A 16,402-nucleotide genomic window follows, 5' to 3' on the forward strand; every position below is an offset into this window, starting at 1 on the left:
GGCCGGAGGACCTCACCATATATAAGGCACCTCCTCCAAAATGGAGGTGCCCAAGCAATGTTGTTGCATAGCCTATCACTCTGCTTCAGCCCTCAGGTCCCGTTACCAGTTACCTGCCAGTCACCTGCCAGATTCCTGCTTGATACCTGCCTGATACTTGTCTATCTACTTGCATTCCTGCGGTCCGACAGTCTGCCTACCAGCCCTGCCAGTCTGTCTATGGATCTGATTACCCGCTCACCTGGGAGCGCTCATCTGCTACCTGCCTGCTAGCCTACCTGGAGGCTCTGCCGTCACGTGCTGTGACCACCTGCCTGTCCAGAGACTCTTACCCGCTCACCTGGGAGCGTCCGCCTGCTACCTGCCTGCTAGCCTACCTGGAGGCTCTGCCGTCACGTGCTGTGACCACCTGCCTGTCCAGAGACTCTTACCCGCTCACCTGGGAGCGTCCGCCTGCTACCTGCCTGCTAGCCTACCTGGAGGCTCTGCCGTCACCTGCTGTGACCACCTGCCTGTCCAGAGACTCTTACCCGCTCACCTAGGAGCGTCCACCTGCTACCTGCCTGCTAGCCTACCTGGAGGCTCTGCCGTCACGTGCTGTGACCACCTGCCTGTCCAGAGACTCTTGCCCGCTCACCTGGGAGCCTCCACCTGCTACCTGCCTGCTAGTCTACCTGGAGGTTTAGCCGTCACTTGCTGTGACCACCTGCCTGTCCAGAGACTCTGGCCCGCTCACCTGGGAGCGTCCACCTGCTACCTGCCTGCTAGTCTACCTGGAGGCTTAGCCATCACTTGCTGTGACCACCTGCCTGTCCAGAGACTGTTGCCCGCTCACCTGGGAGCGTCCACCTGCTACCCGCCTGCTAGCCTATCTGGAGGCTTAGCCGTCACTTGCCGTGACCACCCGCCTGTCAAGAGACTGTTCCCGTCACTTGGCGTGACCTCCTGCCCTTCTACCCAGAGACTGTCCCCGTCACTTGCCGTGACCTCCTGCCCTTCTACCCAGAGACTGTCCCCGTCACTTGCCGTGACCTCCTGCCCTTCTACCCAGAGACTGTCCCCGTCACTTGCCGTGACTACCTGCCCGCCTACCCTGGGAGCCACCCGCTTCCTTACAAGGACTGCCCCTTTGTATCATTGCTCAGAGGTTCCACCTCCCAGCCCCGTTACAACGTCACTGGTTAGTCAGTGTGTTATCTGTTACTGACACTGTACACTGCCTACTATACACAGGGCTACTGTGTATAATGTCACTGGTGATCATTGTATTATCTGTACACTGACACTATACACTATATATTATGCGCAGAACTCTTGTGTATATTGCACTTATGGTAATATTAGTATTGTGTTTTTTTTATTAATGATCAGTATTGTACAGTAGTATTCAGTCACTATGTCATGGTAATGTCAAGGGCTGTCACATTGTAGAAGGATCATCTTTATTCTCATTTGCACAGGGAAAGACTAGAAGCAACGGGATGAAACTAAATGGGAGGAGACACAGATTAGATATTAGAAAAAAATTTTTGACAGTTAGGGTGATTAATGAGTGGAACAGGCTGCCACGAGAGGTGGTGAGTTCCCCTTCAATGGACGTCTTCAAACAGAGGCTGGACAGACATCTGTCTGAGATGATTTAGTGAATCCTGCTTTGAGCAGGGGGTTGGACCAGATGACCCAGGAGGTCCCTTCCAACTCTACCATTCTATGATTCTATGATTCTATGATTCTATGATTCTATGATTCTATGAATATGTAGTCCGACCATTGTGGTAATATATGGTCTGGTTATGGTGTGGCGGTATTTGTTCCTTGTATGTGGTGTCATTCGGTCACTATGTAGTCTGGTCATGGTGTGGCGGTATTTTTTCCTTGTATGTGACATTATTCAGTCACTATGTGGTGGTAATATATGGTCTAGTCATGGTGTGTCGGTATTCCTTGTATGTGGTATTATTCGGTCACTATGTGGTGGTAATATGTGGTCTGATATTGGTGTCGCAGTATTTGTCCCTTGTACATGGTATTATTGGTTATTTTTAAAAAATTTGTGACACATTCTCTTAAAGAAAAATATACTTTAAAAAGAGTATTGGGTATTATAAGAAATGTTTAATAGGTTACAGTAGAGTAGAATCCGGCCAGAAGAGTCTACCTTGTCCTGGTAGCAGCTTAAGAAATCTTTTGGCCAAAACAAAAGCTGCTGGTTATGTACTGTATGTGATATGGTGGAAACTGTTAATGTTTGATTGGTGAGGACGTGGTGCAGAAGTGGAGTTTTTCCAAGACTGGGTGGTAGTACTGTGGAAGGTTTGAGTGATGGAAGCGGAGCTGTGGTGGAGCCTGGGGCGGAGTCTCAGGGGGGCACGAAAATTTTGCCAGTATGGGGCCCTGAAATTCCTAGTGGCAGCCCTGGGTGTGGAACCAATATAGGGCCGGTAGGGTAGGCAGGGTGTTATTAGATCTGTCTAGGGGTCTCCACTCCCCCTTTCCCTAGTGTCTGGGCTTCCTTCCCCTCATCTCTTTGTGTTGCACTTAGTCTTTCCCACACTGTGCGTGACACAGAATGAGCAAAAACCAGCAATTCAGGATTTTTTTTTTTTATGTCGTTCCGCCTGTGGTAAAATTGATAAGGCAGCTTTATTATTCTGGTCAGTACGATTACAGCGATACCACATTTATATCTTTTTTTTTGGCACTTTTATGCAGTAAAAACTATTTTATAGAAAAAATAATTATTTTTGCATTGCTTTATTCGAAGAGCTATAACTTAGAGCTATATCATGGCTTTTTTTTTGCAGGACAAAATTTACAGGTTAAAGTGCAGCACCGCTCCTGGCACTAAGTGCCGGGTGTTAGCTGTCAGAATCACATGTGCATGGGCGATAGCCGTAACGTAACCATACGTCCAAGGTCGGTAAGTACCAGGCTGGATACGTTAACCTCGGTCTGAATGAAATGAAAGTAAGGAGAATGGGGTTTAAATGTTCACATTAATCAGTAATTAAGATGCTCATGGGGGAGACAAAACAGGTGAATGGATTGGACAAAAAGGTAGGTGGAATACGCATGACAATGCATAAAGTGAAAACAACCAATGACATCAGGGGTAAAATAACACAATTATCGTACAAAATGATGGCAAAAAATGAATACAAGTTAAAATAAAATCAATAATGTTACATAAACTAAAAATGTGTATACATTATTAACTTTCCCATAATCAGCATACTGCTTACAATATACGTAACTTTGGAGTCAATTTCATGATTTATCTTTTTTTCACGCTCCCAGAATTTGCTATGCTGCTTCAATACTATTTCTCCTTTTATGCATCTCTATTTGAAGCTGGATCTTTTCTTTCTGCCTACTTATCTGACGTTCAGCAGCAACGTTATCCTGTGCTCCATTTTGCTGGAACTTATCTGGATTATTCTCAAGGGTGAGCTGATTTCTTGGTTTTTTTTCTGTTCAAATAATGCTGCATGAACCAGTCACCAGCCAGTATCTCTATAAGTACAGATACAAAGTGCTATTAAGTGTATGTAGGGTGTAAACAAATGGTATGAGGGACTAGATTTGGAAAAAAAATTGGAAAGGCAAAACTGGAATAGTTAGATAAGTGAGGTGAGGGAGAAGCCAGTCTAAAGAAGAACATTTTATGGCACTCTTAAAACTGTGTGTATTGGGGAATTAATTGAATTGTCCTGGGTAGTGCATTCCAGAGAATTGGCACAGCTAGCGAGATGTCTTGGAGCCGGGAGTGGGAAGTTTGGGTTATTGAGAATGTTAATCTTAGATCATTAGCAGAATGGAGGGAATGGGTAGGGTGATAGACAGAGATGAGGGAGGAGATGTAGGGTCATACAGAACTGTGGAGAGCTTTGTGAGTGAGAGAGATAAGTTTATATTGGACTCTGTAGTAGATAGGCAACCAGTGCAATGACTGGCACAGGGTGGAGGCATCGGTGTAACCGTTATAGAGTAGTGATGAGCGAGCACTAAAGTACTCGGGTATTCATTGCTCGGGTCGAGCAAATTGGAATGCTCGAGTACTCGGCCTGAATAACGAGCCCAATGTAAGTCTATGGGAAACTCGAGCATTTTTCCGGCGGCTACCCCCGTCGGTCTGTAGAGGGCCTAAAAATTGCCCAAATCAATGGGAACAGTGCTCAAATGATATGGGAACAGCATGGGGAAGACCCCTGGAAGCATTTCTGACTCCCAAGTCACTGCTGTCAACAATGTTGTCAGAGGTATTACGCCACTTTTATGGACTCACAATTAAACATACAAAAACTGAACCAAAATGGATTTTCCTGGGAAAAATCTTAAGGAACATCCTTTCCAGGGTAATGACTTGTATACAATGCATAATAAATAACCAAAAACTAAAATACTCCTCCACACCTTGGGCTATGTTCACACGTAGCGTTTTTGATGCGTTTTTGCATTGCTCTCAACCAAGACAAATGCATTTGACGCGCCCCCTGGGCCAGTGTTGTTTGGGGGATACCCGGAGCCGGATCAGATGGGGGTTGTAGTCTCCGAGTGGCGGTGACCCGGTCCGTGCCCAGGGTGTCAAGCTCAGTGTGTGGCAGTCCTACAGATGTTGCTGGATGTTCTTTCGTGTCGACTACGCCACCCGTTGATTTGCGGTCAATACGGCCGCTGCTGCAGCAGGGTCCGCTGAGGCTGGTGGTGTGTGTGCAGCTTCTGGTGGTATAACCCCCAACGGGAGGGGTATAGCCTCAGGGGGTCAGTTGTAGAGGGTGGTGGTTGTGGTGGTGCAGTGAGGATGGTATTAAGACTCAGAGTCGGGCTGTGCAGTTCAGGGTTTTTACTTACTGCTGTTGTTCTGGTCACTCCGGCCTTGAGTGACCGCCCGAGCCGTGCTGCGTCCACCAGGTCCTGGACTCGGCCAACCCCCAGGTAATTCTGGAGCGTGATCCTGAGCTCCCTTTCTGACGTTCCTTTTCTCTGGCCTTCCCCACCAGGGATCCACCTATGTCCGGCTCCCTCGGGTCTCTTGGTGGGTACACCTCCTCTGGGTTCCCTGACCCTATACTTGGTCTGCCTTCCTGGTGGATTTAGTGGGGGGTCGTGGCAGATCCTGCCCACAACCTCCGGTCTCTGGCTGAGGATTAGTGCCCTCCACCAGCTTGGGATCCGGTACCCTTGTGCCAACCCTTCACCCTGTTGCTTGTATTTGGGCTCTTGGGGTTCCCTCTTCTTCCCCTCTGGGTCCTTCTGACTCCTCTCTCTCTTCTTTCAGGACTGCTTGACCCTCTACAACAGACTGACTAGTAGCTGTCTGCCTGTCTGACCCTGATCTAAGATGGTTCCCACCTTATATACTCCCTCTATGTGTGAGCTCAGATGTCCAGCACCCAATGAGCTCCTAGCATTACCCAGACTGCTCCCCCTATCTGCCCCTACACTACTGGGATGTTCCACCCCCCTCCCACTCCAGCCAGGGACAGACACTATCGTACCTGCACATAAACTGGTGGGAGTACCGTCGATCTGTCCCCCGGAAATGGGATGTATGTAGTGTATGCAGCCTACTGAGCTCAGTTCCACACTCCATCCTTACCCGGGAGTGGAATACCACACCTCTGGCTTGAGGTGTAATACCCCTGTAGCAGCCGAGTCCTCAGGGTGCTACATTCCCCCCTGGTAAATCACAGCACGTCCTCGGGCTGTAAGAGAATAAACATCCAAAACATACAATTTTTTTCATAAAATATAAACATATAAAACAATATATATATCAGCATAAACTTTTCATAAATAACATTCTTGTACCTCCGGCCACGGTGCAACTTGTGACCGGGAAAAGTGCGACAGTCTCTTCAAGAAAAACAACAGTTTCCTATAAAACCGGTAGGGGGCGCCTTAGAAAGCGCAACTATATACAGGGGGAAAGTGGCCGCTCTCAGTCCTCGGCCAGGTATAAGGAAGGAATGACCGCTCTCAGTCCTCGGTCAGTGGGATTAAGGGGAATACGGGTAACAGTTTACACTTGTCCCAACGGGGACATATTTAAAGCAGCAACAGTTCATTGTACCCCGACGGGTAACTATTTACAGTCTCTTTACCGTACTTTAACGACGGCGTCCTCCTGCTCCTCCTTCTTTATCTTCAGACCTGTCCGGGTCCTCTTGCTCCTCCTCACACCGCAGCTCCTCCTCCGTCAGGCGATGCACATGGAGGGCGTAGGGTCCTTTGGCACATTTGTGCCGGGTGAACGTGACCTCGTCCCCTACGTACAGGTCACGACCTCTGTGTCCCTCCGGCAGATGGCCCTCTACGTCTCTGCGGGTTACAAAGACGTCGCCGGGGGTATGATGGTCTCTTATGAAGCCCCACCCATGCTGCAGGTTGAATTTAATCACAGTCCCGGTGGTACGGGGACCATGAGCTGCACGGGGGTTCCTCCTGGTCCGGCTCTTCTGCCCTATGCTCTGTTCTTGCAGCCGCTGCTCTCGGATCCGCCTCTCTTTCCGTTCTCGCTCGAAGTCTGCCAACTGCTGGCGGCAGCACTCCACTCGCTCTGCTGCGGCTGCCCGCGTTTCTTGAGTGAACCCCATGAGATCTCCTCCGGTGGGGTCCCACTCGAATTGTGCTTCTTCTAGCGGGAGCGGGGTTCTCCTGACGGGCTTCGGAGCCGGAATCAGGGGCTCGCACAGGGGCCTTGCTCTTTGGAGTTCCAGTTGGTAGTACTCCTGGGGCCATACAAAGGGCTGCCCATCCGGGCACGTGTGCTGGGCAAATAGATCTTCGCCCAGGTGCGGCACTCGAGATGTTGAGGGCGCGTTGATGGTAGCGGCGCCCGGGTTGACCAGGCCTTGCGACCAGGCTTGGGGCACCCTAAAGGTAAAGGGCACCGTAAGGACGGCGGCGCCCGGGGTTACTCGGCCCTGCGACCAGGCCGGTGGCTCCGCGGAGGTAGGGGGCGCTGTTGGAATTGCGGCGCCCGGAGGTACTAGACCTTGCGACCAGGCCGTTGGTATTTCCTGTTTGGTCGCGCTCAGTGTCGAGGCGTGTGACGTCACAGGGGTCGCGGCCGCGGCTTCTGCTTGAGGCCTAGTCCGGCACGGTGATGATGCAGCGACGGGCACGGCAGGGGGAATTTCGGGCTCTGCGACGGGGAGCTGGGACAGGTACACGGTTTCTCGGCTCGGGGTAGAGACGTCCCCTTTACCTGCCTCCGTCCGTTCAGCTCCCTTCTCGGCGCCGTCTCCGGCCTTCACTCCTCCTGCACCATCCTCAGAGGCGGTCTGTCTCCTCGTCTCGGGTGGCGTGCTCCGCTGACGGGTTCCGGTCTGCTGGGCCATCTCACGGCTCCACTCCGTCAGCGTGTCTTGCTGCACCTGGGCCATTCTCCGTGCGAGGCCCTCCAGCACGGTCTGTGCACACTCCCGGTCTCGGGGGAGCTGTGCCAGGATTTCCACTAAGCCTAGTGGCGTTGTTGCTTGCAGCAGGCTCCTGACCACTGGGTCGGTGCTGCCTGTCTCTCCCTCCATCTCCGGGTACGCTTTCTCCGGAGTCCTCTCCAGACTTCTTGTCTCCGGGTGCGCTCTCTCCAGACTCCTCCAAGCTGCACCCATCTTCGTTCTTTTGTTCAGTCTCCGCCCACATTGAGGGTGGTCCCGGGGCAACTTTGTGATTGTCAGTTCCAGGGGCAGTTCTCTCACGCTGATGGACACTTCCAGCATCACAGTCTCTGTTGGTGGGCGCGGTTTCCGCTTTTGGCGCCATTCTTCAACCTGGCCCACGATGGGAGGTGGCCTCTTGCCACCCTCTGGCACGCCCATAATGGCGTCCGCTCTTCCAAGGCGGGAAATCTTTGGAAATGGCGGGAATCGTCTCCCAGTGGCGGGAAACTCCATGGATGGCGGGAAAAAGCTGCAAATGGCGGACAACCGGCGGGAAACGACCTGTGATGGGGTCCGTTGGCGGGGACCCTCCGGAACCGGCGGGAGACTTCTTTTTGAGGTAACGGTGAACTTTTCTTCAGGCACGCAGTACCCGGTTGTTGCGGGCACGTAATCCTGCCGACTACGCCAAAGTTGACGCGCCCCCTGGGCCAGTGTTGTTTGGGGGATACCCGGAGCCGGATCAGATGGGGGTTGTAGTCTCCGAGTGGCGGTGACCCGGTCCGTGCCCAGGGTGTCAAGCTCAGTGTGTGGCAGTCCTACAGATGTTGCTGGATGTTCTTTCGTGTCGACTACGCCACCCGTTGATTTGCGGTCAATACGGCCGCTGCTGCAGCAGGGTCCGCTGAGGCTGGTGGTGTGTGTGCAGCTTCTGGTGGTATAACCCCCAACGGGAGGGGTATAGCCTCAGGGGGTCAGTTGTAGAGGGTGGTGGTTGTGGTGGTGCAGTGAGGATGGTATTAAGACTCAGAGTCGGGCTGTGCAGTTCAGGGTTTTTACTTACTGCTGTTGTTCTGGTCACTCCGGCCTTGAGTGACCGCCCGAGCCGTGCTGCGTCCACCAGGTCCTGGACTCGGCCAACCCCCAGGTAATTCTGGAGCGTGATCCTGAGCTCCCTTTCTGACGTTCCTTTTCTCTGGCCTTCCCCACCAGGGATCCACCTATGTCCGGCTCCCTCGGGTCTCTTGGTGGGTACACCTCCTCTGGGTTCCCTGACCCTATACTTGGTCTGCCTTCCTGGTGGATTTAGTGGGGGGTCGTGGCAGATCCTGCCCACAACCTCCGGTCTCTGGCTGAGGATTAGTGCCCTCCACCAGCTTGGGATCCGGTACCCTTGTGCCAACCCTTCACCCTGTTGCTTGTATTTGGGCTCTTGGGGTTCCCTCTTCTTCCCCTCTGGGTCCTTCTGACTCCTCTCTCTCTTCTTTCAGGACTGCTTGACCCTCTACAACAGACTGACTAGTAGCTGTCTGCCTGTCTGACCCTGATCTAAGATGGTTCCCACCTTATATACTCCCTCTATGTGTGAGCTCAGATGTCCAGCACCCAATGAGCTCCTAGCATTACCCAGACTGCTCCCCCTATCTGCCCCTACACTACTGGGATGTTCCACCCCCCTCCCACTCCAGCCAGGGACAGACACTATCGTACCTGCACATAAATTGGTGGGAGTACCGTCGATCTGTCCCCCGGAAATGGGATGTATGTAGTGTATGCAGCCTACTGAGCTCAGTTCCACACTCCATCCTTACCCGGGAGTGGAATACCACACCTCTGGCTTGAGGTGTAATACCCCTGTAGCAGCCGAGTCCTCAGGGTGCTACACATTCACCGGGAAATGTCATTTTGACATTTTACAACCTTATCTGGCCATGTGGTGTGTGACATGGGAACAGCACGGGGAAGAGCCCTGGAAGCATCTCTGACTCCCAGGGCACTGCCTAAAACTGTGGTCATCTCATCAGATGTGATCCTATATTACTGTGGTAATAGATATTTTTGGCAATGTGACAAATCTTGAACTCCATTTAAAATGGACAAAGTGTGTGTCAAGGGACGGGGAAGTGGACGTTATGGTGATGGTGATAGTGCACGCAGAGGCCGTGGGCAAGATGAAACTGTGCCTGCTGAGGGAGCACAACAAACACCCACGTCATGTCGAGCTACCTTCCTGTCCCAATTTCTAGGGGGCCACTGAACACCAATATTGAAGCCAGAGTAATGTGAAAAGGTTGTTGGTTGGATAGCAAATAAAGTTTCCAGTCAGTTTGCCACCACCCTGTGTTCCACATGGTCCAGTCTCAGTATATGTGAGTCTGGATCTCATTATTATTATTACTTTATCGCCATTTATTCCATGGCGCTTTACATGTGAAAAAGGGGTATATATCGCAAAAACAATTACAATAATCTTAAACAAAAATGTGACAGTGACTGGTACAGGAGAGGAGAGGACCCTGCCAGCGAGGGCTAAGTCTACAAGGCATGGGTGTGGATACAGTAGGTGAGGGTACAGCTGGTCGTGCAGCGGTATGGTGGAGCGAGGGTTACTGCAGACTGTACTCCTGTCACAAGAGGTGGGTCTTCAGATTCCTTTTAAAGGTTTCAACAATAGGTGAGGGTCTGATATGTTGGGGTACACAGTTCAAGAGTAGAAGGGATGCACGGGAAAAATCTTATATGCGATTGTGGGAAAAGGAGAGAAGATGGGAGTAGAGAAGGAACGCTCCCCCAGCAGCGGCACACGGCCGCTACTTCTTCTTCGGCCGGGCCAGCACTGCACCTGTTAACTTCCCTGTGTGCTGGCCCGGCCGTGTCAATGCTAGAAGACACGGACCTGTGCTCGGCCGTGTCTGCTAGTGTGACGTCACGCAGTGTGCGCTGCACTGCTGCCCCGGAGAGGAGCTAGAGGACTGGAGCCGAGCCGGGGGATGGTGAGTGTGAGTGAGTGTGTGTGTGTGAGAGTGTGTGAGTGTGTGTGTGTGTGTGTGTGTGAGTGATTGAGTGAGTGTGTGTGTGTGCAGGCAGATATCATTGTGTGATGTCTGTTTATATGTATTTTTGTGTTTCAAATGTGTTTATGCGTGTATGTATATGTCTGTATATGTTTGTTTGTGTGCGTGACTGCGTGCAGCCTCCCGCTGTGTATAGATGGCGCCGTGCGGCCTCCTGCTTTGTATAGATGGCTACGTGCGGCCTCCTGCTGTGTATAGATGGCTACGTTCAGCCTCCTGCTGTGTATAGATGGCTACGTGCGGCCCCCTGCTGTGTATAGATGGCTACGTGCGGCCTCCTGCTGTGTGTAGATGGCTACGTGCGGCCTCCTGCTGTGTATAGATGGCTACGTGTGGCCTCCTGCTGTGTATAGATGGCTATGTGCGGCTTCCTGCTGTGTATAGATGGCTACGTGCGGCCTCCCGCTGTGTACAGGTGGCGCCGTGCGGCCTCATGCTGTGTATAGATGGCGCCGTTCGGCCTCCTGCTGTGTATAGATGGCTACGTGTGGCCTCCTGCTGTGTATAGATGGCTACGTGCCATCTTAGCATCACTTATTAAGCAACGTTCACATGTCTTAGAAGTTATTTCCCTATTTGGATCCATTGGGATGAAACACAACAGAAATAAAATGATCCACTGTAGGTTTCCTTGGTCTGAATGGTGAAGGAAATTTCCTAAAATGTTTTCTGCGTGACTGCAATTCAGCTGTAATGCAGTTTTTTGCTAGATCAAAACACATAGGGCCAATTTGTCAAATAATAATAATAATAATAATAATAATAATCTTTTTATTTATATAGCACCAACATATTCTGCAGTGCTTTACAATTCAGACAATTTACAGACATTATTGGCACTGTCCCCATTGGGGCTCACAATCTACATTCCCTATCAGTCAAAACTTTTAAGCCAGTACATTGATATTGTACATGCATTGGTTGTCACCCAAATTTCCCATAACCAGCATGCAGCCAGCTTCCAATCTATGTAACTTTGGAGTCGATTTCTTGATTTGTCTTTTTTTCACTCTCCCAGATTTTGCTTTGCTGCTTCAATACTTTTTCTCCTTCATATTTCCTTGTCTGCACCTTGTTTAGCCAGACCTCGCAAGGGAACTATAGAGCTGTCAGTCTACTCGGCACAGAACCTCCTGATGATGACGGTATTACTCGGAAGGCTTTTGTCTTTTTGGGTGAGGTGGGGCATGAACGTGTTTACATAGATTTTTCTGGCTAACATGATAGCACAATATAATTTTTTATTGTACATCATTTATAGCAGCAGTAAACTAAGATTACCTGTTGTAGAATCTGCTGAGTTTGGGTTGTCAGTTAATATTAATTAACAAGAGCTACTGGATATTTAAAAGGGGATTTATTACAAAAAGGTATTTACAACGAGGGAAATCTAACTAAGGGACAAGGGTACATTGAAAGGGAAAAGATAATAGGAGAGGGTGGTGGAAGAAGTGAAGTGGGAAGATAACTATCTAGCTTGGTGTGCTACCTTTATAGCAGCCACATGGTCAGACATGGCCCATACATTGGCCATCCTTTTAACACCTCCATAAAAGAACCATCCAATCCAGTCACAGTCTTTGAGTTCTCCAGGAACATGCACATGGCTGCTGATGTCGATACATTACTGAAGGTGGCGCTCTTCGGTCCACAGGGAGAACATACAAACTCCTTGCAGATGTTGTCCTTGGTGGGATTTGAACCCAGGACCCCAGTGCTGCAAGGCTGCAGTGCTCACCACTGAGCCACCATATTGCCCAGATTCACTTTACACAGCAGTGCTAAATTTTTGCAGTATATAATACAAGTGATTAAATTGTCCCATAGGTGACAAAAAAAGAAAAAGTAAAAAAATACATGTTTTACATATGAAAAAAATCACTCACCTATTGCCAATATATACAAGAAAAAAAATAAGACTTTAAGATGTGTGCGCTGTGATGTTGTTACTACATCTGTGATTGGTTGGCTGTTATCCTTGTTTCAGTTTCTGCCTAGTAACGATGATGTAATGGGGAGGAGGGGACAAGGCAGGAGGAAGGGAACGGAAGCAGGAGAATAAAAGTATGGCTGTTTAAACCTACCATCCAGCATCTCTGTGTGGCCTTCTGGAGTTCCTTTCGTCTGCATAACAACACCACAACTGGCGACGAGGAAGCGTTCATCATCAACTAAAGGTATTTCAGCTCTACAACAATGGCCTGTTTACCTGCCTTCCCTGCTTTTGATTTACATCAGTCCCCAGCTAACCTAGCAGCATGTTGGGAGAAATAGCTGAAGCGTTTTGATATATTCCTACAAGCCATGAACATATCAGATGATACCAGGAAGAAAGCCATGCTATTACATTATGCAGGGGAACAAGTCTATGATATCTTCACTACTCTGCCTAATACTGGAGAAGACAAAGACTATGAGCTCAGCAAGGCAGCATTAAGCAAATACTTCTCCCCACACAGAAATGCGGCATTTGAAATCTTCAAGTTTAGACAATTAAAGCAGTCAGCAACAGAAAATATTGATGAATATCATGTCCCACTACGGCACCTTGCAGCTTACTGTGAATTTGCAGATGTCGACAAAGAGATCCAAATGCAGATTTTACAAGGCTGCATCTCCTCTAAATTACGGAGACAAGCACTCAGAGATCCCACCATGACTTTAGCAAAATTGCTTGAAACAGCACGTGTAAATGATACCGCCGAAAAACAAGCTAAACTCATAGAGAACATTGAGTGCGAGGCGGAAGCACCATCTTGTATAGCAAAGCTAACACAGAGACCGCCTGTGCCTCGTACGCAGGGGGCAACTTGCTACAACTGCGGAGGGTCGTATCCTCACCAGAATATCTGCCCAGCAAAAGGGGGGACCTGCCATAATTGTGGAAAACAAAACCATTTTGCAAAAGTGTGTAGATCCAAACCACAATCCCCTCATCCCACAGTACAACCCAGGTCACAAAAAGTCCAAACGCTGCAGCTTACTGACGAGCCTCACAGTACTTATCTATTCTCAGTAACTGCAGAGGGATCTCAAACACTGCACGCACTTACCAGTCCAAGGCGACTTATCCTGATAAATGGCAGTCCGGTGGAAGCCCTAGTAGACACGGGGGCGTCAGTAAACGTCATCAGCCGTGCAGTCTATAGCCGACTCCCGAACAGACCTGCTCTACAAAGCACTAGCCTAAAGATTTTTCCTTATGGTTCAGCATCGGCACTACCCCTGTGCGGCAAATTTCAGTCAGAACTTGCAGCTGACGGGAAGTCCATCACCGACACTGTATATGTAGTAGAGTGCTCCGCAGACACGCTTCTCAGCTGCAGTACTGCTATATCTCTGGGTCTGGTCAACCTGGTCAATAGCGTCACGGGTCCTTCGGCCCAACACATCATGCAGAGGTACCCCAATCTCTTTAAAGGTCTCGGTAAGCTAAAAGACGTTCAGATAAAATTGCATATTAACCAGTCAATACAGCCGTCTGTTCAACCTCACAGGCGCATCCCATTTCATGTCCGCAAACTTGTGGAGCAAGAACTGCAAGATCTGGAAGCGTCTGATGTTGTTGAACAAGTTGAAGGCCCGACCCCTTGGGTATCGCCCATTGTTGTTGCACCAAAACCAAAGCAGCCTGGTAAAATCCGGCTATGTGTGGATATGCGGCATGCCAATCTGGCTATTCAAAGAGAAAGGCACATCACGCCCACTATTGATGACATTCTCGCAGACCTGAATGGTGCAAAAGTATTCTCTAAAATTGATTTAAAATCAGGTTATCATCAACTTGAGTTGCATCCAGATTCCAGATACATTACAACTTTTAGTACCCACGTGGGTTTACGACGATTCAAGAGGTTGAACTTTGGTATCTCATCTGCGGCAGAAATATTTCAGAACGTTATCAGTCAGGTTCTATCTGGAATAGCAGGAGTCCTAAACGTCAGTGATGACATTCTTATATATGGTACAACCCAAGAGGAGCATGACAGTCACTTAGAGCAAGTGTTTCAGAGACTGCAAGCCTGCAATCTAACTGTCAATCCGTCAAAATGTGAGTTTAACCAAAAGTCATTAAGCTTCTTTGGATATATCTTTTCTGAGCAAGGAGTTTCAGTAGATCCTCAGAAAATTTCTGCCATAAAGTCAGCTAGCCAACCTCAAAATGTGTCAGAGGTTCGCAGTTTTCTAGGACTAGTCACGTACTGTGGACGATTTATACCTGATCTGGCCACGGTCTCCGAACCCCTGCGACTACTCACGAAAAAAGACACTCCTTGGACATGGACTACTGAACACCAAGCAGCATTCGACTCCATGAAGTCCAGTCTAACTGGCGACACCGTCATGGCCTATTTTGACCCTCTAAAGTCCACCGAGCTGATCGTGGACGCAAGTCCGGTGGGCCTGGGTGCAATTCTCACACAAGTGTCCAAAGCAGGCAACGTCTCTACCATTTCCTATGCAAGCAAAGCCTTAACAGAGACAGAACAACGCTATTCACAAACTGAAAGGGAAGCTCTTGCGGTTGTATGGGGATGCCTTCATTTTCATCTGTACCTTATGGGACATAAATTCACAGTGATAAGTGACCACAAACCGCTCATTCCGCTTTTCAACAAACATTCTTCAAAGCCTCCCCCACGACTTGAACGCTGGTTGCTCCGCCTACAGAACTACCAGTTTCGGTTGAGATACGAGGCAGGAGCTGGTAATCCGGCAGACTACTTCTCGAGACACCCAACACCACAAACTACCAAGGACGACATCCCAGCAACTATCCTTGCAGAGGAACATATCAATTTTATTGTTCCACATTCTGTGCCAAAAGCCATGACTATGGAGGAAATACAACAAACGGTGGATTCCGATCACCAACTTCAGTTAGTTATAGAGACTGTAGGAGCAATTTTCTTGCTGAAGCCCGCCTCCAAACACCAGATCAAACAACCTACTTGACAGCTTTCTTTAATGCACGACATGCTCTCTCCGTGTCTGATTCAAATCTACTGTTGCGTAACAATCGGCTGGTGATACCCCAGAAGCTTCAAAGCAGAGTACTGGATCTGGCCCACGAGGCTCATCAAGGGGTGGTGAAAACAAAGCAATTACTGAGAGAGAAAGTCTGGTTTCCAGGACTAGACAAAAAAGTAGAGGCACTTATTGAAACTTGCATACCTTGCCAAGCAACTACAATTGACCATAGACGCGCACCCTTACAAATGACACCCCTGCCAGAGGGCCCGTGGACTGCTGTTAGTGTTGACTTCTGTGTTTTACCGGATCACTCCTATCTGCTGGTTGTCATGGATGACTATTCGAGGTTCACAGTCATTGAACATGTTTCGACAACCTCTGCCAGGGCTGTTATACCAAAATTAGACAAGATCTTCTCGGCATATGGCATACCGGAAACAGTGAAATCCGACAATGGACCACCTTTTAATAGCACAGACTTTCGATCATTCGCAACCTATCTGGGTTTCACTCACAGGAAAATAACTCCTTACTGGCCTCAGGCCAATGGTGAAGTGGAACGGTTCATGCAATCAATCAACAAAACTTTGAGGATCGCTACCATGGAGCACAAGGATTTACAGCAAGAGCTACACAGATTTCTTAGACAGTACAGAGCTACACCCCATTCTACTACCGGGGTACCACCCGCCACTGCGCTGTTCAACAGGCCTATGCGTGTCAAACTCCCGAGCGTTCCGCTGAGTCCTGTTCAAACACCAATTGCTACTAAGGATGCCATATCCAAACAGAAGATGAAGAGGTATGCAGATAAGAGCAGTCATCGTTGCAAGTCGCCGGAAGTTTTGGTGGGAGATTGGGTCCTTGTAAAAAGACTAAGACCTAGTGACAAGTTTGCATCACGATACTATCCTGAACCCTTTCAGGTCACACAAGTCAAAGGCACCATGGTCACTGCTCAAGATCACG

This window comes from Phyllobates terribilis, unplaced genomic scaffold (genome assembly GCF_046119375.1).
Source record: "Phyllobates terribilis strain yellow unplaced genomic scaffold, ASM4611937v1 Scaffold_5__5_contigs__length_657084704, whole genome shotgun sequence".
NCBI lineage: Eukaryota > Metazoa > Chordata > Amphibia > Anura > Dendrobatidae > Phyllobates > Phyllobates terribilis.